At 40.1% G+C, this 22,772-nt stretch overlaps 1 long non-coding RNA gene across 6 annotated transcripts; it reads right to left on the bottom strand.

The window, feature by feature from the left end:
* Nucleotides 1-8,070: 8,070 nt before the first annotated feature.
* LOC136513684 (uncharacterized) lies at nucleotides 8,071-11,079 on the bottom strand. 6 transcript variants are annotated; one of them, XR_010773421.1, is made up of 6 exons: nucleotides 10,799-11,079; nucleotides 10,642-10,715; nucleotides 10,083-10,228; nucleotides 9,512-9,641; nucleotides 8,566-9,421; nucleotides 8,071-8,295 (listed from the first exon to the last, which is right to left on the bottom strand). It is a non-coding gene; the product is annotated as an uncharacterized lncRNA (long non-coding RNA). The 6 variants fall into 6 exon arrangements; XR_010773417.1 differs by having other exon boundaries at nucleotides 10,083-10,205; XR_010773420.1 differs by having other exon boundaries at nucleotides 10,642-10,706.
* Between the last annotated feature and the right edge of the window lie 11,693 nt (nucleotides 11,080-22,772).

The following is a 22,772-nucleotide window of genomic DNA, read 5'->3' as shown; positions in this document are numbered from 1 at the left end:
GTAGAGCATGCGTAGCGCCGTGAGCTTACCGATCTCAGTGGGGATGGCATTGGATATCTGGTTGTTGTCGAGCTCGAGGTCAGTGAGGTTGGTGCAGCATGTGAGCTCGGCCGGGATCAGGCCAGACACCTTGTTCACGCTGAGTTGAAGCTCCTGCAGCGACGTCAGGTTCCCGAGCGACGCCGAGATGTGGCCGGTGAGGCCATTGATGGATAGGTCCAGGACGGTGCCACCCAACAGGCAGTGGCACATGAGAAACAAAAGTTCCAGGGGCATTCAAGTCCTTTGCCACCCACATTTCACACCGTTAGTGCTGCAAATAGACAGAATGGCGTGAGAGAGAAAAGTTTTTCGAGCTTGGACACTGACGATAGATCAAACTTTTTAGGGACATAGACGATTAGACCATCTTTTTTAATGGCATACAAGTAAAAGACTCTTCTAAGTATCGTATCCATAGGGAAACGTGTGAGACTAACTATGGTCTAACTTAACTAAGGGTAGCAATAAGGTTAGGATAAATAGGAGCGTAGAGAGGATAACTAAAGTTCTCTAGTTCTGACTTGTGTAAGCTTATGTCTTCTACTATTCAACTGGGGACATTACTAGAGAAAGACACTAGCAGAGGATGCTTTCCTTCACAACCGCGTCCTACGTGTGCCTACAGATGGGAGGTGGACTACAAAGGATCAACGAATCTATATAGTACAGGCCATATAGAACTTATGTCACTCTCGTGATCTACCACCTTCTAGAATACAGGTTGCATCCATGATTAACCCAAGTCTAATCACCATGCTTACACTTACCATTAATACTCTACTCCCTCTAGAACAGGAATAAAGCACTCAAAAGAGTCGTGATCCTGATGAACAATATAAACAAGATGCTTACTCGAATTAGAAGTTGATTACTAGAAATATCTTGAAGGCAAGCTCAAGTAGAACTTGGATCCACCAAGGTACAAGCCATAGAGAGAGCACCAACAGGCCAACACCTCCTCCAAACTCTTCTCTCACTCTCTATCTCACTATTTCTATTTATAAGACTAGATCCTATAGAGGACTAATCTTCTCTTGATAGTTAGCTTTGATCCTAATAAGGAGAATATGAATTAGGGTTTTAGGATGGCTCTAGAGAGGGTGGCAGCGGCTGGTCTATATAGGCCGGAGCATCCAATGTGAGTCCTTAGATCAAACCGACATAAAGGACAGCGTAGATGCAACCTAGGAGGCGGTGGGGAACCGACATAGCAACGGGAGGCTAACATGGTGGGCCCATATGTCGGGTAGCCTCTAGGTGGGGCCGGTCATCCCCACATGTTAGAGACATGGGCTCCGCTTTAGTGATTCACCTTCTAGAGTCTTCCCACGTTGATTACGTGACAGAATTCTGTAATTTCCTTTGACGAATAGGTCCCCCTTGATGGTTTTCTGGATAAACCCTGCTGAAAACACAGATTCACCAAAACTCATGGAATTTATTAGTTTAAACCCATATACCTATGTTTGGTGATGGAATTAAGTATAAATATAGGTTATGTTGATGGTTTATAATTGATGTTAGTGACCGTCAACAATTTCCCCAAGCTTAACCTTTACCAGTCCTTGAGCAAAGCTAAACTCAGCAATGGATCAGGAGTTGCTACATTATTTTCATGCCTAAAAAGTACACATGCGTTCAAACAAGAATTCTCCTCCAAATTAGAATAAACTAATCTAACTTTCAAACTTACCCATATTACCTTCAACCATGGGGCTTCTTAACTTTCACTTGGGTCTTGAGCAATTAAAAGACAGAACGATCAAGTCAAGCACTATGTCTCAAGTTCTTTGTTTCACCATTGTTCTAGAGTTTTTATAAGTTTTCAAAATAAAATTCAGAGATTCTATTGTATGACACTCTCAAGTCTCTCAATATATATGGTATTTGTGGATCCTCACCAAGGCAATAATGATGTTATGCCTTTTCTCTTTCTACAACTAAAGCTTATGTGGAGTTTATGTGTAGGGAAAAAACTAGAGCATACTTGCAATGCATATATTGTAAAGTCAAACAAGGGATCCAAAGAGAGTTGAGTCATACAATCAAATCAAGATGTGCATATGTGTGAATAAATGGTGGATATATATGGTGGCTAACCTAATTCTACTTTGCTCCTTGAAAACTTATCTCTCTTTTGAAACTTGAAAATAATTTTGCAAGAGAACAGGGGGTATCTTATTCATCTCTTTTTTTTTCGGGCGGGCATTTAAGTACCCATTGTTTTAGATATCTTGGACACTTGTCCATTTTTTTTTCTCAACTCTCTTTTTTTCTCTTCTTTTTTTTATGAATAACTTTTGCATAGCCCATGTCTCTTTTCTACAACAAAACTTTGAGAGAGATATCAACAAGAACTTTGGAGCATTTATTTTGAGTGGATGGAAAACCTATCAAACATGTTTTTATATTCACTCCTAGTGTAGAAGTAAAACATTTTTGGGTGGATCGAGATGGAAGACTTGTTTTTGCGCCTACCCCAAGTGTAGGAGTAATGCATATCAGGGTGGTGTGTACGTGATCTTGATTTCAAGAGCATGACAAATCTCTCATAAGGGTCAACAAAGCTTGACAAAACTCAATGTAAAAGCCAACAGCATATATGTGGAAGTTTTCCTAGCCTAAATAACATGTATGGCTCTGGTAGGAATTCAAGTTTTGTCATACAAGAACTCATCATATAGCATTTTTGTGTTTTTTAAAAAGTAAGTCTCCAGAACTTTAGTGTTACTTGGAACAAGATAAACAGTAGCTCAGACCTTCTCATATCATATCCGTCAATTACCTAGACTTAGATCAAGCATTCGCTACCCACGAGTTTCAAGTTCAGAGTAAATCTTTATATCAAATCAGTCGTATCCAAAACTTGGGAGAATTCGAGGTTGAAACTAGGTACTTGAAAGGAATTACAACAGAGCAACTATTCATCATTTTACATTTAAGAGACTATTCTAAGTCCTCTTTATTTTATTCAGCTCTTAAAAATAAACTAAAGGAAACTAGACACACCTTTTATTTTGTTTTCAATTTTACTATATCACACATTATTACTATAGCTATATATATTTATTAAAAAGATAACTTTTTATTTTGTTTCATTTATCAATTTTTTTACTATTGAAAAGAAACTAAAATTAAGACAAAAAGGGGAAAGAATACTTACCTGGATACTCGGGAGTGCTTCTCCCCCAACCTAGCTCTTTCGGCGAGGGTTCGGTGTTGTAAGTCCTTCGATCCGGACTTCTCCTTGTGAAGTTCATGATCAAGTATCTTGGTTTGCTATGAAGATGAGGATTCTTGTGGTGGTGCCTCTAATGGTGATGCCACCTTTTTCCGCCAAACCCGTCTTGATTTTGAGTTTTGATTTTGGTTTAGCGGGTTCAAAACCTTTACTTGTAGGAATTGGGGAGTCGACTGTCTTCCCCCACACTTTGCTTGAAGTGTGTCCTGCTCATAAGACAAGGTAAAGATCGAGTGCATGGGCTCTGTTGGTGGGAAAACACCAACATAACCAAAAATTTATTTATTCTTCTCTAACCTTAGGCACATTTAACAAGATGAAGTTAATGTTGTATGTTTTGTTCACTTATGTCATGGGTGATAAGATCAAAAGATTTAGCTACTTAACCTATGGAAGGATTGTCTATAAGGTATTAATCTTTACATGATTATGACTATCATCTTCTAGAATTAGGATGTGCACTATTTAGCTTATTTGGTTAAGACTATAGGATCAAGAAAGTGGTGCTAGGAACAAGCTTAAAGAACAAGACATGTTGAGCTAATCAAGTTTGATCAGGTAAATTGTAACTCAAACATATTTTGTTTCTTATTTATGTGCCTACCAGAATCAAGGAAAAGTTTTTTTAAAATAATAACCATTTACCTTAGGATGTTACCTTTGTCATTGGAGCGTAATGTCACCATACGACAAAGGGTAGATGACTCATGATGGTCCTTCCCTTTTACTTGAAGTTTTCCTTGTTCGGCTAGTCTCGCAACTTGAGCTATTCATGAGCTTCTTGTTTCCTAAATTGCACCCTTTCTTTCTCATCCTTTTGTCATGCCATCTTTCTGCTCTTCGATCTTTTGACACCTTGTTAGACCTTTTGCCTCACTCATTGTTTTAAGCCTGTAAAGGATTAGTGGACAACACATACCCGAAGGAATATACAATTTTGAAACACGAGTTGTTTGTCTAGAATTTTGTAATTTCCCTCTATGCTAATGAAAAGATTGTTTTGGGGTTACTTTAGTATAGAGATAATGTTTTATACAAGCATGGCTCAAGGCAAAGGTAACTTGCAGCAAAAAACAAAGTGAATGAACTTTGATACTTACAGTTCTTTCATCCATGTTGAATGAGGTATGTAGTTCTTACATCTATAATGAATGAGTTGTGTCTTGCTTCATCTCCGATTTGAATTCATCTCGTGACTTACCAATATTGAATTAAAAGTTTTCTGCATAGGGTTAGTCCAACAAAATGACTAGTATCTACTATAGCATATTCTTGGTTCAAAAATCAACCTAGACACCATGTCTAATTTGATTCAGGAAGGCATTTTAACCTAAGCACCATGCTTAATTTAAAAGCCTTTGGAAGTACGATCAACACCCCTAAACTAATCTCCATGCTTAATTTAAAAGATGTATGAACATACTCCAAACCTTAAGCATACTATAGCAAACAAAGGTAGCATGAAAGCATTATAGAGATTTATTCAAATAGAGATGAAAGAGCATGATTGTTATTTAGCAAATTGAGCATGACTTAAAGGTAGAGACAACCAAGATGAATTAGCAACATGGCATAAGATTTTTCAGAGAAGTTCATCCCCCACACTTGAATTTTGCAAGGCAAAGTCAAGTTTGGATGGATGTGATTTAGTGTTGCATGATGATTGGTTGGACATACCTTGACTCGTCATCCTTCATTCTTTTTGCTTCAAACCTAGAATGGTTAGTGACAAAAATACCTGAAGGAATATTTTTATAATTATGTTTCTATGCTCACTTCACAAGGGCATTACAGTAAAAAGTGAAAGCTCATGTTATCTCCCAAAAGTGCTTGCTTTAGTACAAAAGCTCGTCCTTGGGAAACCTTCTAATTGCACTCAAGTTGGTGAAGTGGTTTCTCCCTCCAACATCAACCTTTGTGTACCTATCTCAAGATTCACACAATGAGATCTGCAATATTTATGATAAACATATGCATCTACAACCACCCTTTCAAAGTTTTATGAACAAGGAGAATGAGGGGGTTGAAGATCTCGTGTGTGACAATGTTGGAGAGACCAATTAATTTAGGAGATTTCTCATGCGAGCATGGATTTGATGAGGTGTTCATGAAATAACTTCCATGCTCATTGATGTTATCTTCCTTTTCAAGCTCTAAGGGTGTTTCTTCATGAATGTCTATAAGCGGAAACATTGTCTTCATCATTCCATGCCTATGACATTCATTGGACGTTTTATTGTCCAAGATTTCCCTTGGATTGATGACTCTCAGGTTGATCTCGTCTAAGACCTCCTCCAAAGTTGGATGAGTCATGTTTATTAAAGAGATTGATTTAAGCTCACTGTTTGGATCTAAGCCAAGTTTAGATTCTACCCATAAGGCTTCGTCCTTATCCATCCATTCTTTAGCAATGGCATACAAGTTCTTAATACATTCCAGCCATTGTCATTGCTCTTTTTAGTCATCCTTGTGGCCTTCATGATTCCTATACTTTGGTTGTCTTAGTGGATTTCTAGGGTCATCATGACACTTAGGAGAGAGAGCATAAGAGGGATCATCGGGGTCAAGGATAGGTTGAAAGATGGGTTCAGATGAGACATCTAATGTGGACATAGAAGGGAAGAGGATAGAAATGGCTTCTAGATGTCTCTGCTCTCCTTCTATGGCATTACTTGAAATGCCATCCTTGAATTCTTCCCAATGTCCTATATGGGAATAAGGACACTTTCTAAGAGATCCCTTCTTAAGAGGATTTAAATTATATTCGCTCGAATGTCTCTTATGAAGATGAGAATTTAATGTTCTCCCAAAATCAGCACCAAAAAGGTCATTCTTAATTTCAACAGGGATTTCCAAAGGTGGAATTCCTTCTTCTCTTGGGGGATTTTGGGGTATTGATGGTTTAGGATTGATAGTTAAATCTTGGGATTGAAGTGGTTGTGATTTGGCTATCAGAACTTCCTCTTCTTGATCGGGAGATGATTTCTTCTCTTTCTCGGGGAATTCATTTTGAATGCTAGTGCAGGGAATCTTTCCACTAATTCTATCAAGTATAGATCTTGCTTCACTAGCAGACAGATGAAGAAAAGCTCCTCTAGACATTGCATTAAGGGATTCCATGGAATCCTTGCTAAGACCCATATAAAAATGTTGAAGAAGTACAGGGTCTTGAATGGCAAGGTCTAGGCTAGTGATGATGAGTTCATTAAAACGATCCCATGATGTATCAAGAGATTCTTCTTCTAGTTGTCTAAAATTTAGAACCTCTTTTCGAAGACTACCACTTTAGAAATGAGAAAGAAACGTAAACAAAATTTAGAGCATAACGTTTCCCAATCTTAAGGTCAAAGAGAACTGAAACAACTTTCATCTTAAGGTCTTGTTAGACATGCCAGCGATACGCAAGCATGCACAGGTCTATTCAAACTTTTGTAGGTGTGAGTATGGGTTTTCATCGCCATCTCCTGAGAAGGATTTATCCCGTAAAAATTTTATAAAAATGGGCATAGCTCATAGCTAGGTGTTAGGATGGGCTCTGAAGATTTTGGTGGCTCTAGGCTTGTGCTCGTGGGTTTAGCATATTTATACATAGGAGTGGAATCCATGCTAAATGAAAAGGTATAATAAAAGAAAGAATAAAAGATAAAATATTAAGGTAGGCTCGAAATTAATTCAGCAACTGTTTTCCCAGCAACGGCACTAGAAAGCTTGTTGATATATTTAACGCACACAGATAAATCCGCAAGCGTACGGATACCACTATAACTTTTACCCGGAGGTATTCCAAGTATCGTATCCATAGGAAAACATGTGAGACTAACTATGATTTAATTTAACTAAGGGTAGCAACAAAGTTAGGATAAATAGGAGCATAGAGAGGATAACGAAAGTTCTCTAGTTCTGACTTGGGTAAACTTATGTCTTCTACTATTCAACTGGGGACATTACTAGGGAAAGACACAAGCAGAGGATGCTTTCCTTCGCAACCGCGTCCTACGTGTGCCTATAGACGAGAGGTGGACTACAAAAGATCAATGAAGCTATATAGTACAGGCTATATAGACTTTTAACCCTTGCGTAACAACGAGAAAACGTTGCAATAGACCCAATTTGGTTGCAAAAGGTACATATTGCAACCAGCTCGTGTTCGTTTGCAGTGGATGCAATAAGTCACGTTGCAATAAGGTATTGCGGTATTGCAACCGTTGCTAGTTTGGCGTTGCAAGTGTTATGGCTTCTTGCAACCATAGGTGTCTGTTGCCAAGCATGTCGATAAGACATTATTGCAACATTCACTGTCGTGGCAGTACAAGTACTTGCCACGCACGTCTTCATAGCAAGAGGTGGTACACGCAACGATTCATAGCGTAGCAATAGAGACTTTTGCCACGAACAACGCCGTTGCAATAGTCTGTATTGCCCCGCTAGAATTTTGTTGCCTAAATGTTATTGCCAAGACCGCCATGTCATGGCAATTACACTATTTGGCACACAATTTTATTCATGGTGAGAGATCATATGTTATTGCCACGGCCGCTATACCGTGGCAATAATATCATTTGCAACGCAATTTTATTAGTTGCGAGAGATCATATATTATTGTTACAGTAGCTATGCCATGGCAATAGTACCATTTGCCACACAAGTGAGTTCATTACCATAGGTCATATTGCCACGCATAGCAGCTCATTACCATAATTTGTATTGCAATGCTAGTAGCATTTGATTTGTGGTTTAATAAATCGTATTGCAAAAACAATAAACCATAACAAAAGCGATTGCACACACATATATTAATTATATATAATAAAGTATTCGATAAGTTGACAAACCATTTAAACAATAGCTAAAATCATAAACGAGTGCATAGTACATAGAATTTCATGGCTATTTAAAACTTTTACCGCTACAAGATTTCCTAACATCTATGCAGCACTTGCGTTCTTAGCAATGCAACCAGTCATGATCTCGATTGTCTTTGCTATTCTGAGCCTCCCACACAAGATGCCCACCTATTCACCAAAAGAATAAGATTGAGATATTAGTAATCTAGATTTATTAATTCATGCACATAATGTAAAGAAATTTGGATACAACATTGTTTTATCCATTTAGCAATCAAATTCTTTACAAACTTGAGATACATCCTTTTATCAAGCAATTCACAACAGGTATTGACTAAATCTGAACTAACAATAGGTAGCTAAAATATCATACACATACAACCAAATATATATCATAATAACCTGCCATTTTAACTAAATCTGAACTCAAATGCTCACCTCACTTTCCAATTCAACAGAAAGCCTAAAGAAGCTTTAGGTCTGGCTATCTAAACTTCATATGATGTGCAAATGGTTCTTCGGAGCCTTCCCAAGAAGCTAACTCAAATTGACCCTTAAACAAAGCAGAAAAGCAAGCATCATCAGTGGCACATAACCTGGAAAGTTTAGGCACATGCTACTATCAGCAATTCAGCATGATATTTTAGTATAGGGAAATACTCTGCTATTCAAGCTGAATAGTTTATGGATGTATCCACATGGCCATCAGCACAAGCACAATAAATGTCTTACTAGCAAGTTTCAGATATAACAAAACAACTTTACTTGCATTCGAAAAGGTATGTACTTGCATTCACAAAGAAAAATCGGCAGACATTTGTTTCCAGCAGTTTAATACAGGATTGTTTATACGGTGACATGTTGGAATCAATAGCATTCATTAATCATATATACAATTGCTTCCAATACAAATATATTCCAACTTCATCCAAGTGTCAACTATATTACACTAAAAGGCATGCCTCATAGTCCAAGCCATTCAACATAAATCCTTGGGACATACATAACATATCCTGTCTCATAGTCATAGCAAACAGAAAGAACCATTCACCATACAGGGAGAAGAGACAGGTCTGCAGGTGTCTCAAACTGTTCAAAGACGAAACTGTTCATGTAAGTTCCTAGATCACCATTTCAATATCACGGGGAAACATGTAAGAAAAAGCGGAGGCAAAACACTTGCATGAACTCCATAATGTTCAGCAAGGCCACGCCCAGACTTGCCAAGCACCCCAAAAGAATGACTCTCCTCCAGAATAACACTGAACCAATATCTCTCCTCCATAGATACAGCCTGCACATTTCTAACCTTTGAAATAAATTCCAAAGGCCTATAATTTTCTCAATGACAAAAAAAAAAAAAGAATGCTAACTTACAACTGACCTCATCAGCAAACTTCTGAAGGCTCCTCAGGAACTTGGCCATGTGCATTTGCTTCGCTGATAGCTCCCCTCGTCCTGAGAAATCAGTTCTGTACAGAGCTGTCGCATTGTCTACAACCATGAGAGCAAACCTGCAAATATAGAGATTTAGAATAACAGATAGGTCTACTATTATTAGTCTTCATAATAAGCATATATACTGAAGACAGGCATCAATTATATGGATGTCCAAGAATGCAGCATTATGGTTGCTTTGTACCAGAGTAGGAACAACTACTAAACATATCAGTCCATACATTTCTATTGAACAATCCATTTATGCATTATTATATAAAATTAAGGTTTTTCTTTATTTGAAAATTACTGCAGTATGTAGAAGTCATATTATTTCTCTAGTAGAAACAACTTTGACCCTTAGTGGTTTAAACTTAGCGCAGTTAGTTGAAAGACACTACAAGGTCTGAATATTGGACGACCCTCAAAAAACAACTACAGATTGCATGCTTATCACCTATTGTAGATTTGATGCAGGAAGACAATCCACAATTCAGGAATAAAACATGATATCTTACCAAGCTCATTCAAGAACTACAGAGCTTCACTTCACTCTCTCAACACTTCTTTCTTCAAACACCAACACGTTTCCCTAAGGAGCAGCAAGAAGCTTCCTTTCTTTCAAGCACAAGCACGAGCAGCTGAATGAAGCAAGCAAAGACATCTATGCACACATTAACCATAGTGTTATTACCAGTTAAAGTAATCTAAAGATACATGTATTAGAGCAGCTCATCTACAGCTTGATTTCAATGTATACAATCTCGAATTAAATTAAAGTAAATTACTATTAACTAAAATACATGAATTAACTAACTATATGAATATGGCAGTGATCTAAACTGGAAATGTCTTTGTTAAATAACAAAAATGTCTTTCTCAAGTGCATCATGTACTTTGTGGCATTGCCAATTCAATTAAATTATAAGCTAATCATAGCATCCCTTAAGCCTACTTATGGTTAGGCCAGAGCTTTATTTTGCATACATGTAAGTTATTTTCATACACGACATTTTTCATCTCACAAATCAAACATAAATCCCCGATAAATAGGTTTTGAAGACAGATGGAACTTACATAACATGTTCTGAAAATAGAAGGAGCTACCCTAGCGCTTCAGATCTCCCTTGTCTGCTTCAGATCTACAGCAACTGAGTGTTGATGTCAACATGAAGTGTAATATAGCAATTTAACCATATAAATTAGACGAGGGAGAATAAGGGCTCGTGCTCACCGATCAAACACCCGGCCGAGCTCGGTGCATGAGACAGGGAGAGGGGAAACTAATGCCAGAACGGCAGATCAGAGAAGGGCAAACCGCACGCTTCCTCTGAGGGCGGCGGACCGGCGGTCATGGCCTCCTCCATGGGCGGCGGCGCGGCGGCGTGCCGGGGCGGCGAGGCGCGGATGCCGCGCGCCGCGCTGGGCGAGGGTGCGGCGGCCGCCCGCGCTAGGCGTGGCTAGGGAGGAGGGAGGAGGGAGGAGGGAGGAGGGACGGGAGAGCGATGGCCGGGGTTCGGGGGTGAGGGGCGGCGCGGGGAGTCAGCCCGTGAGGAGAGTGCGGAGAATTAGGATAGGGTTTGGGCGTGGGGTTTTCTTTTCTCTTTTTTTTTTCAGTTTTTTTCTCTCTCTCTCTTTTTTTTTTGGCTTGGGCGTGGTGTCTTCTGGCGGGAATAGAAATTTTAGCAGGCCGCCGTTTATTTTTGCCAGAGCGGGACTAGAAATTTTGGCCAGAGTGCCAGACCGCCGTTTGCATCTTATATTGAACTAGCAAACTACCGTGCGTTGCAACGAAATACACGTATAGGAGTTTGGACTCCGCACCTTCTCAAAGACACGAGTTGTTTTAAATTGTATGAGCGCAGATCCTGTGCTTGACAGTACTCATTCTGTAGCTCCTCGTTCGTCATGTACATGCACGTCTACACATCTCCCTGATCGCCTCGATAAAAAAAACACTCGAATAACCTCCCACTTTGTCGACGTCGTGTCAATATTCTTGGGGGTCAGATACGGAGGAGCAAAATTGCCATGTCGCTGCCTCCCATAATCTTGGGCTGTGTTTAGTTTGTTAATTTTGAGAATTTGGTTACTGTAGCACTTTCGTTTTTATTTAACAATTAGTGTTCAATCATGAACTAATTAGGTTCAAAACGTTCGTCTCGTAATTTCTAATTAAACTGTACAATTAATTTTTTTCGTCTACATTTAATGTTCCATGCACGTATCGTAAGATTCGATATAATGGGTACTGTAGCACTTTTTAAAAAACTTTTTAGGAAGTAAACAAGCACTTGGCCCTTGTTTAGTTCCACCCCAACTTCCAAAAAGTTGCTACAGTACCTGCCACATCGAATGTTTGTGGCCCGTGCATGGAGCATTAAATATAGACGAAAAGAAAAACTAATTGCACAGTTTTGTGGGAAATTGTGAGACGAACGTTTTGAGCCTAATTAGTCCATATTTGAATACTATTTACTAAATAAAAACGAACGTGCTACAGTAGCCCTAAAATCCAAATTCTTAGAACTAAACAAGGGCTTGTTCTACTGCCAACGCGGAGGACGAACAGAGCTGCTATGTCGTTCACGTGGCTTATCGTTCTGCATGCCCTCGGCTGCTTGGCCTAGCCCTGCTCCACTTCATCATCCCTGATGTGTGTGTGACGATCATCGATTCCGCTGCTCTTCTATCAGGGAAAAAAATACAAAAATGATTCTATGATGATGGGTCTATCTGTGTCTATGAATATTTTGAATCCTATTTTTATAAATCGCCCATCAGGTCTCAACGTTAACAAAACCAAGATAGATTTGTTCTTTCTATGTATCGATAGATCAAAAAGTTCTATAAATTAACCCGACCTAGTCCAAGGCGAACAAGAGGTGGCTCTCTTAGAAAACAAACAAAAAATAGAAAGTGGAAGAAAAAAAATAAGATGCAAAAAATGAGAAAGGAAACTGAACGTGGAAGAAACTAAAACTTACGTGGAACAAAAACGGACACAATACTGGAACGTGGAAAAACCGAAAAGAAAACATGGAAAAAGAAAAGGACACAGTTGCATTGGATGCCTTCGAGGTTCGGACGTAGGAAAAGTGGACGTGAAAAAAAAAAGATACAGGGAAAATATAGAATAGAATTCCTATTCAAGTTAATATAATGATGACAATATCAAAAAGTGGGACAAAAAGTTCAATAAATTAACATGGATTCATATTATCAGCGTATAAGCTTAAATTAAAAAATTAGAAGATTTTACGAATGTTAACCTATATATACCATGTGTGGATCCAGGATAGGTGCCCAAGTATTCCCGGGCATACCTACCAAATTACCAAATCATTATGTATATATCAAGTATATAAATATATATATGTTAGTTGCACTTTATTTTCATCATTTTCTTACTATTCACATATCAAAAGTGTAGCTTATTGGCCTAATCTCAACACACTACACTAAGACCTTTTTAAGCCTATATAAATTGTCACTCATCAATCAGTCAACTAGGATCTTCCTCCATCCCTTAGTCACATATGGGTGCATGCCAGGCATTGTGTGCATATATATCGCCCCTTATCTACACATAATCCTCAAGTATCATTCAAATCTTAATTCCCACTTAAACCTAAGGATGACAACCACAATGACATGACATGTGTACGGACACCAATGCAGTGACGTGTAACCGGTGATACAAACGACTTTGGTTGGGGAATTCCCAAATTCAAATCTTAAATCCGCCAGTGACTTATACATTGGTCACAAACACATACATCTCTCACAATGTTTCATATAAGTGAAGGCAAACATTAAAATTTGTACACCATGAAACATCTCATTGCTCATATACGCACAAAATTTGTACACAATCTTTTTTGTGCCTTCGCATTGATAAATATTAATTTAAAACACCAATTGCTAATAAAAAGTATGTTTTCTATTTTTTAAAATAACTAATTGAGTAACCTTTTGTGAAGTAACGTGTAAAATATTTAAGCTTATACGCCCAACTATATTTCTTATGTATAATAGACTACATAAAAGTTGTTTCTGATAGAGTTTCGATATTTTTTGAACTAATTAACCATTTTTTCTATCATAAATGAATTCATGCATGTTTATTAAAGTATTTTCCAATTGAACTACATGCATCTCAAATAAGGTTGAAAAAATCCCATGAAAAATATAATTGAGGACATATGTCCATTTTAGCACATATCATAGAAATAAATGAAAATTTAAAATGTTTGTTAAGGATAATTTGAACTTCTATTTGCAACTTATTGAAAAAATAGTAATGATAATGTGAAAAGTGGTCCAAAAATTGTGTAAATTGGCATGAGAACATATTACGGGTTCATAAGGCCGAACTAAAAAATTTATAGGTTACAAATCAATTCACAACAATGGGCAACCCATATTTCATGGCTTGGCCTTCAACTAGGTATTCAATTTTTAGTATAGTCTTCATTCTTAATTTCCTAACAGATACTTATAACATAAGTATAAATATTGTATAAGTATAAACATTGTTTCCGGTATAGAAATAAAAACTCCCGTAGTCTGGACAAAAAACTTGTTGAGCTGGTTCAGTGGCTTGTTACAAAAATGCTTTGATTACATTCGTTTTCTTTGAAAATCAAAGTTAGCTAATGTTGAATGATTATATTGTGTAACAGCGTTGGGACTGAGGGAGGGAAGCACAGCCAAGAATAACAGCGTTGGGATGATTCTATTGTGTAAGCATGGCTTTCTGACCATGGGTTGTAGTTTATTTATATGAACATAAGGGTTTCAGCCATGCAGGATGATGAATTGGCATTTTCCCTTTTGTTTTGCACTTTTGCAGATTGGATCTTCCCTAGGCTTTGAGGATAGCGAGTTTGAATCAGCCAAGTTCTTGCCCCCAGCTTCATCATTTTATCATGCTGCTGAATACTGTCTATATATTGTAGATTCAGAGATATTATATATCCTAGTATATTGCCTTTGCCTATTGTTCTTCACAACATAAACAACTTTTCTCTTGTCCCATATTTTTTTATTTCATATTTGATCTGTAAAAACTAGTAAGCTGTTTGGAAGCATATCTGAGTCTTAGTTGGACGTAACAATGTTTAGTTATCCTTAATTGTGAAGATTGATGGCACTAAAGAATTATCTGTTCATATCTGCTAATGTACATGTGTATAGATAAGTTTTGTCTAACTAAACAATATATGTGTTGCTTGCTGTCTTCCTAACTTACTGGTATACTATTGCAGGTTTTGATTCAGCTGCCATTTTTCTTCTACTTGCTGCTACTAACATTTTGTTTTGACATGTTTTGTGGCAAGAAATGGAGTCCTTTGACCATTGGATGGATAAGTGAGTGCAGGTAAGCAATGTCTTCAGCATTGTTGGGCATGCATTCTACAATAATTCTTTTGAAAACAAATGTACTACTATTATAATTCATTATTCTACTTATAATTTATATTTGGAATTTGTAAATACACTTTTTGGCAGATGAGTTGCCGGCAATATTGCTTTAGGTAACATGATTTGCATACTTGTTGGCCAATGGCATCAAATAATTTTTCAATATGAGATGAGCTTCCTGGATAATTGTTGAACACTAGGTCATTCTATACTTTCCAATTGACAGGGTCAGAGTATTGAGAAGTTGAAAATGTGTCTACAGTTTGTTGTTTTTCTATAGAGATATGCATATGAACTGAAAGTGATTTATGTATGGTTTGCGCCTATGCTAAATGGATGCTTATATGAATTGAAAGCTGAGTAGTTTTATGAACATGGTACATCTACTGCGCCTTAATTGCAATCTTTTTCGTTAGCAGAAGGTTCACCATTACATCAAGCATTGAATGCAATGTTAATAAAAAAAAATTTAATCCTTTTTTGCCACTCCTCTATTTGACTGAGTTATGCACATCCAACTTTGGTCATCACAAGGCATGCTTTTTCACATAAGGTGATCAAAGAATGTCGATTAATGAGGACCATGCAAAACTAAAACCACTAGTACGATGTTGTTGTGATCAGAAGCATACAACATACCTTGATTGTTGATGACGAGGTCTGAGAAGAATAGGGAGATTATTGTAGTCGTGCACATAGTACCAATGGTGCATCTGTTCTTCACGTTGTCTTTGATAACATGATCTTCTCACTGCCCTCTAGTCCATGACCTCTCATAGGCGTAGAAGGAACGAAGGCATGTGGCAGCGCCTCATGTGAAAGATGGGTGATGCCTCATGTGCAAGGGGTCATGATGTGTACGTGATCATTGGGGCAATTTTCATTCACACATACTAGGGGGGTACGACCCTGGATATCCACGACAGACTACATGAGCTGCGCCCCCAGGGGTGGTCTAGCCCACAAGACGAAGCCTTGCGGAGCATGGCGCTGCTCGCCGCGCCCCGCAAGACACCAGGAAGATATCCTAAAGATGCAGCGTAATCTGTTAGGATATGTTACAATCCCATGATCTCTGTAATCTATTATTACTTTCTAGTTATCTCCTAGATCTAACTGACTTGTAACTCTACCCCAGACTATATAAGGCGGGCAAGGACCCCCTCAAAACACATGCAATATCATACGATAGCCAATACAAACCAACAGACCATGTGAGTAGGGTATTACGTCATGCTGACGGCCCGAACTTGTCTAACTCTTATGTCTCTGTTGCCTTCTTGTTCTTGATTACGTGCACCTCTGCCGATCAATCTACCTTTGTGGGATACCCCTCGGAGAACTACCGAGCATCTTTTATCGATAGTTGACGCACCAGGTAGGGGTGTGCGTGCTGTTTCTATGATGAACAACATGGTACGTTTTACAAGCTCTTCGTCTTCTCCGAAGCCTGACTAGATCTTTACAGTCGGACCAATCTCCTGGATCATCAATGCTGATGGAGACGGAGAGATCATCGAGCTGGTGCAGATTGATTCTACGCCGACCACACCAACACCTGCAACAACAGATTTGATCTCAGAACCGCCTCCAAGGTCATCTTCGCTAACAACTCACCGCCTGCTCCCCCGCTACCCGAGGAAGCAGATCGACAACGATGATCTAATCGCATCCATCGATCAGGTTGGCCAGAAACTCGCCGACTGCCTCTCCATCATGGAATCGACTCTGACCACTCTGGTTCAGCGCCGACCACCCTTCGATTCTGATCTATCAGAGGCTGATCAGGAAACTTCAGGGGTTACGACCGCCATCCATCAGGATGCCCTATGGGGCAAATTCGCCAACCAGGTGGGAGACTTCTATCCTCTCACCGACCAGATCACTGACCAACTCTCGTTGACTGTCAATATGTTGTAGATCGACCAACGTCCTGAAGCATCCCTCCACACCATCCTGGAGGAAAATCTAGACTCCGAGTCCTAGGGCTCTACGAAGACTATCGCCAAAACCGCCGCCGTCCAACCTACTTTCCCACCCTTTTGAGGAGGCGGGATTTTTAATGTCAGTGTCGATAGCCCTCCATGGGATGGAGAAACCGATGAGGACCGCATGGCTCGCATCAATAGAAATGCCAACTATGCGCAGTGCCGAGCAAATGAGGCCACCATTATGCTAGCTGAAGCTGCTCACTACGGAGAACAGCTCGACTCGCAAGGGAGGCCATGCCCACTCCGCCGCAACCTCGACAACAAATTCATCTGTGTCGACGACCACGATGTCTACAAGACCCAAAGCATCAATTTGGCCATGGCCGCTAATGAGCTCGCTCGGCTAGAGCAAACGCCAGAGGTCGCCAAGGTCATTGCAATGCTCAAAGCTGCGCATTGCTAGGTCAATGAGATCCGCCAGGATTAGGGACCCTCCTACTCGATAAGCTCGAATCACCGATCCATCGAGCCAAGATCCAATCGCTGCCCCAGTAGAAGCCGTTTCGCCGACCAACATCACGATGATAGACAACCCCTCCAGGGGGGAGCTAGGGGGACCGCATCAACTACCCCCACAAACATGACCAAGAAGTCGACCAAGATGTCTGAGCACACATCAACAATCTCCGTGATGCGCGGCATCATATCGATGGGCACCGTTTCTCTCAACATGAAGATGAAGTGCGCCGGCATCAAGAATACAAACAAGAGTTTAGTAATCCGGATGTAGCCCTCCAGCCACTTAACGCCGGTAATGCTGTAGATCCCGACGATGATGATCCCAAAGGGCCCTAAGCATTCATGAGTGCACTTCGAACACTCCAGTGGCCCCGTGGTTTCAAAATCACTGGGGTCGAGCCCTACGAGGGACGAATGAACCCCACACAGTGGCTACAAGCTTATGCTACCATTGTGCGCACCGCCAGGGGTGATACCAGTGTCATGGCAAATTTATCTTCCCATCATGCTTACACCAACTGCGATGAACTGGTTCACAAGCCTGCCCCAGATTCCATTGGATCTTGGGAACACTTGAAGAAAGTCTTCACCGACAACTACATTGCTACATGTACTCACCCGGGCACTAAGTGTCGCAGAACCGACCAATTTATAAGAATACAAGTACAATGGCAATCCGCAAGCGGTCGCACTGTCATACTTGAACCCATATAAATCCGGTAGTCCGTCGAGTACCACGACAGGTCTCGATAAACGATTTACAACAACCAAGATCGTATAGGATTCAACATACATGCCATATATTATATAAAGTTCACAGATACATTTCGTCATCAGAGTACGAATAAAAGTTATTACAAACCGAGTTTGGTAAATAAAGCGGAAGCAAATAAGTTTGAAGATAAAGTTTCCAACATAGTTTGATACAGTGCCAAACCAGATCACGGTCCACAAAAGCAAAGATAGGAATTACTAAAGAAGCCTGCCTAAGGCTTACTCCTCATCCACAGCGGGATAGAAGCAACTCTTGCAATACCCATGATACACAGTGCCATCTGCAACAATGGGAAAATAAACCCTGAGTATGAGAAGGTACTCAGCTAGACTTACCCGTCATGAACCAGAAATAAAATGACTCCAAGGATTATGCAAGGCTGTATAAGTGGACGTAACTTGACAACATTTTGCGTAAAAGGCAATTTACCCGTTGTACAATTATGATTCCTTGATCAAGTTAATTATAACTATCCATTTCTAGATTAGCAACTATCCTGTGCCAAACATGTGGTATATTATTTAGAAGCATACAATAGTAACCATAGCAGGTATTGTAATTCCATATTCATCTGAACCATCATGTTTCATAATATAGTTGCTACGATGTTGGGACTAGCCAAGTTTCTCACTATCCGGGAGAGACGGCGATTCGAATCAATTTCAACCAGCTGGGAATTTATTCCTAACACAAACCTAGATCTACCAGCCACGATAGTCTTAGGTCACCTTTGGTATAACTCAGGTACACATTTCGTGGGTCCGTACCGCGCCGCACAATCTGGAACACCAGATGCCAGGATGCTCAGGCCAAGCCTGCCCTTGGGCTCAGTCTGATCATTTCCCAGAAGGAGTGCACAACAGAACAGTTCCCGACCTAAGTTGAATTACTCGGCTTCACGGTCGGAACGAGTTATCCGGCCAGCTAAGTGAGAGGCATGCGTTCAATCTTGTTAGAAGTGCCAATAATGGTACGGTCCTTAATCGACACAGACAGGGATAGATCCACACCCAAGACCTCCATGTCTTGTTGCTTCTCTATCTACCTCCCGTCCGGTCTCGATTTACTTTTACCTCATGGTTCTGTTCCACGATAGCAGATATAGCCAACCGTGCTCCGGTATCCACCTATATCTCGCAGGTGACAGGACATCACCCGACTTCTACCGGTCTAAGCAAGGCTAAGCATATATATTCGATCCTGGACCTATACTGATTAAAGGTGTAATATCTGGACAAGGAATGTACATGCATCAAGTGGTTTCATTCAACTCTTATAACCTAATGCATCAATCATAAATACGTAAGTAAACATTCATAAATTACTGGGAGACTTATAATGCTCCGGGGCTTGCCTCACAGAAAGGAAGTAGGGCGATGGTCAGGACACTCCGAAAGCTCTTCAGGGTTCTGCTCCACGCCTTCGGGAGCTACGGCTTGCGGATCCTCCTGCGGGTTCCCTTCCTCTGCTTCTTCGAATTCCAACAACGTGATCTCTTCCTCCGATCCTAGATGCATGAGTATGGTATAAGTATTACGAATGCATATATGTTAATAAGTGCATCACGTTGTTTGAGTAGGTGCATATCTCTTCTCGATTATTACTTAACTACTTCTACAATGCATCGACTATGCCACAAATAGTAGCTACTTGTTTCACTCATAACTGGAGTTCTACAAATCCAAAAACAGTGATCCAGGACTTTCTGGAAAGCTTATCAAATTCTCTACAACTTTGTTATTAACCATTTTTACAGTACACATCAGTTTCAACATGCAACTCATCACACTCTAGAATCAGTCCGAAAACTATTTAACATGCAATATAAAGTAATAATACTTCTACTTCAGGTAATCATTCAAAATTTGACAACATATAATCTACCAACAGTTTAAGCATACTAATTACATTTAATATAATATAATGGTGGAGCCCAAACTATTTATTTAATTGCCTTTATTATTTTATTTAGATATCTAGGTTAAATAATAAACATATATCAAATGTACTTCATAAATTCCCAAAAATTTACAGTGCCTTACTAATGCTATCAAAGGACTACTATAAAAATTTCATGTCATTTTACTAAGTGGAACATTTTGTACAAAAATGATAAGGCAGCATGGCTTGAAATAGCATAAATGGAAAATCCTATTGAAAAGTGTCAAGCAACAGATTTCCTATTTTTCTTAACATACATATGGTACTAGGATTACCTCCAACAAATTTCATGAATTTTGGACTCATAAATAATTTATAAAAATTCATGCAAGGATTGACTAGCCATAAAAGAAAAATCTATAACTATAATTCTACACATGCACTGGTCTTCAAATTTTTACCCAAGCTCATATATTCTAAGACTAGCTTACCACAAAAATTTCATAATTTTTGGAGCATAGGAACTCTAGATATAAAATAAACAAATTTGAATACATTCAAAAGCACATTTCAAATCCTTATTTCAATCTCCAGAAATTTCTACTGTTGCAGCTAAGAACATATTTTTCCTAAATACTACACTTCCTAAGGAACACAACCATATTTATTTCATAAATTTTGGAGCTACCAAACTGAAGATATGAAAATCACAAAAGAAATAAAAAACTAGACTCAAATGAGTTAGCCTTCAAACACGGAGTCGCTGACTGGTGGGACCCGGTGGTCAGGGGGACCCCACATGTCATTGACTCGGAGCAGAGCAGCGGCGCTGCTGGGCACTGCGCGGCCGCGGCTCATCGACGGCGAGCTTCGCCGGCGGTAACATCTTCACTACACGACCTATGTGACCTAGCGAAGCGATTGAGCCACTTGGCCGGACTTATCGTCGACTCTAGAGCTGACGGCGGCGACCATGGTGGAACAGCGGGGCTAGACCACAGCGGTACGCCGGTGTGGGCTACGGTGGTTCAAATTAACGCGTGGACAAGCATCTATGAACGTTGGGGGACCTAGCACGCTAGCTAACGGAGCGGGAGGAGGACTATGGCGGCGTGGCCACAACGACGGGGCTCACGGCGGAACTCCAGCGAGCTTACACGCGCTGCGGTGGCTTACCGAGCTCTGTCAGCGGGCATGGGAAGAAGTAGTGGGGTGCTGGGGAGATGGTGGAGCTATGGCGGTGGTGCTGGAGTGGCTAGGCATGAGCTGTGCGCGGCTATGGCGACGGCGGAGCTGCGAGAGCTCGGCGGCTGCTGCTGCGAGGAAGAAAGGCCGAGGCAAAGCGAAAATGGAGCGCGGCTGAGTACGGGCGGGTGCTGGCGTGATGAAGGCGCGCCCAAGCGTGTCGTGGCCTGCGCGGTCAGGGTGTTGGCGACGCGCGGCCGTCGTCGCGGACACGCGGCATTCGCGCTCTGGCGCCGGTCGGCCACCGATCGGCTTGATTCAGTTCGTCAGTCGCGATACGCCGAGCCTGACGACGAGTTTTGACACTCCTCTAACTGCTAATCCGTAGCTCCTAAGCGAAAACGATCTACATGATTTTTGTAGCCCGAAGTACCAGCTCCAACTATTGTTCAATAACCTCATGCTAATTCACAACAACTGAGAAGAAAACATCCCCAAAGTGAGCCTGTCAGTCGGTCAATGAACCTAGACTTAGAAAAATTCGTTAAGTGTTGAAAGCTGGATTTTGCTGGTTTTTGTGGGACCCATTCAAGCATGTTAGAAGCTAAATCAGTCCATGACCCAAAAATAAAAGTTGTTCCTTATGTCAAACACTACAACTTTGCTTTAGTGAACTCCTCCATGCAAGGTATCTAACACCTAGTTCAACTTTAGTCAAACATGTCACTTTGAAATCATGATACATACTCAAACCATGGCTAAATGACCAAACTAGCCCTAGCCTTAAATACCAAAGTTGTTCATGATGATATCCTAAGCATGTTTAAGCAAATTGGCAAGGCCATCCAAGCATTTCATGTAGTAGTCACTCATAGAGCTATTGAAATTAATCACATGAAATATGCCTTAAAGACTTGACCATGAAAAATGACATTCATGATCCATGTTCCATTTGTGAACCTAAGCATTGCCAAATATTTTTGGTGACTCAAATCTACCAAGTACATGTTTACATTCCTGATCAGTTGCATATGTACAAAGAAACATGCAATAACAAGCAACGTTGCATATGTTTCAAATCAATGTTTCAACTGTAAATGCTTGTTTATGAATGCTTGATGATCATGCTCATGTTATGCAAGTCAAGTTATGCAAGGCTAACACCCGAGGTGTTACAGCCCCTCCCCCTTATAAAAATCTCATCTTGAGATTTGCAAGACCTACCATTCTTGGAAAAAGGTGGGATAAACTTCTCGTAGATAATCTTCTCTTTCCCACGTAGCATCTTGTTCACTATGATTGTTCCACACCACCTTATAAAACTTAATAATCTTACTCCTTGTCACTCTCTCCATCTCTTCTAATACTCAAATTGGCTTTTCTTCATAGGTCAAATCCGATTGAAGCTACACGTTGGTGGGTGCAATAGCTTCTTCCGGTACTCGAAGACATTTCTTTAGCTGAGAAACATGGAACACATCAAAGATTGC

This window comes from Miscanthus floridulus, chromosome 16 (genome assembly GCF_019320115.1).
Source record: "Miscanthus floridulus cultivar M001 chromosome 16, ASM1932011v1, whole genome shotgun sequence".
Lineage (NCBI taxonomy): Eukaryota > Viridiplantae > Streptophyta > Magnoliopsida > Poales > Poaceae > Miscanthus > Miscanthus floridulus.
This window is presented reverse-complemented; position numbering and strand designations above follow the sequence as displayed.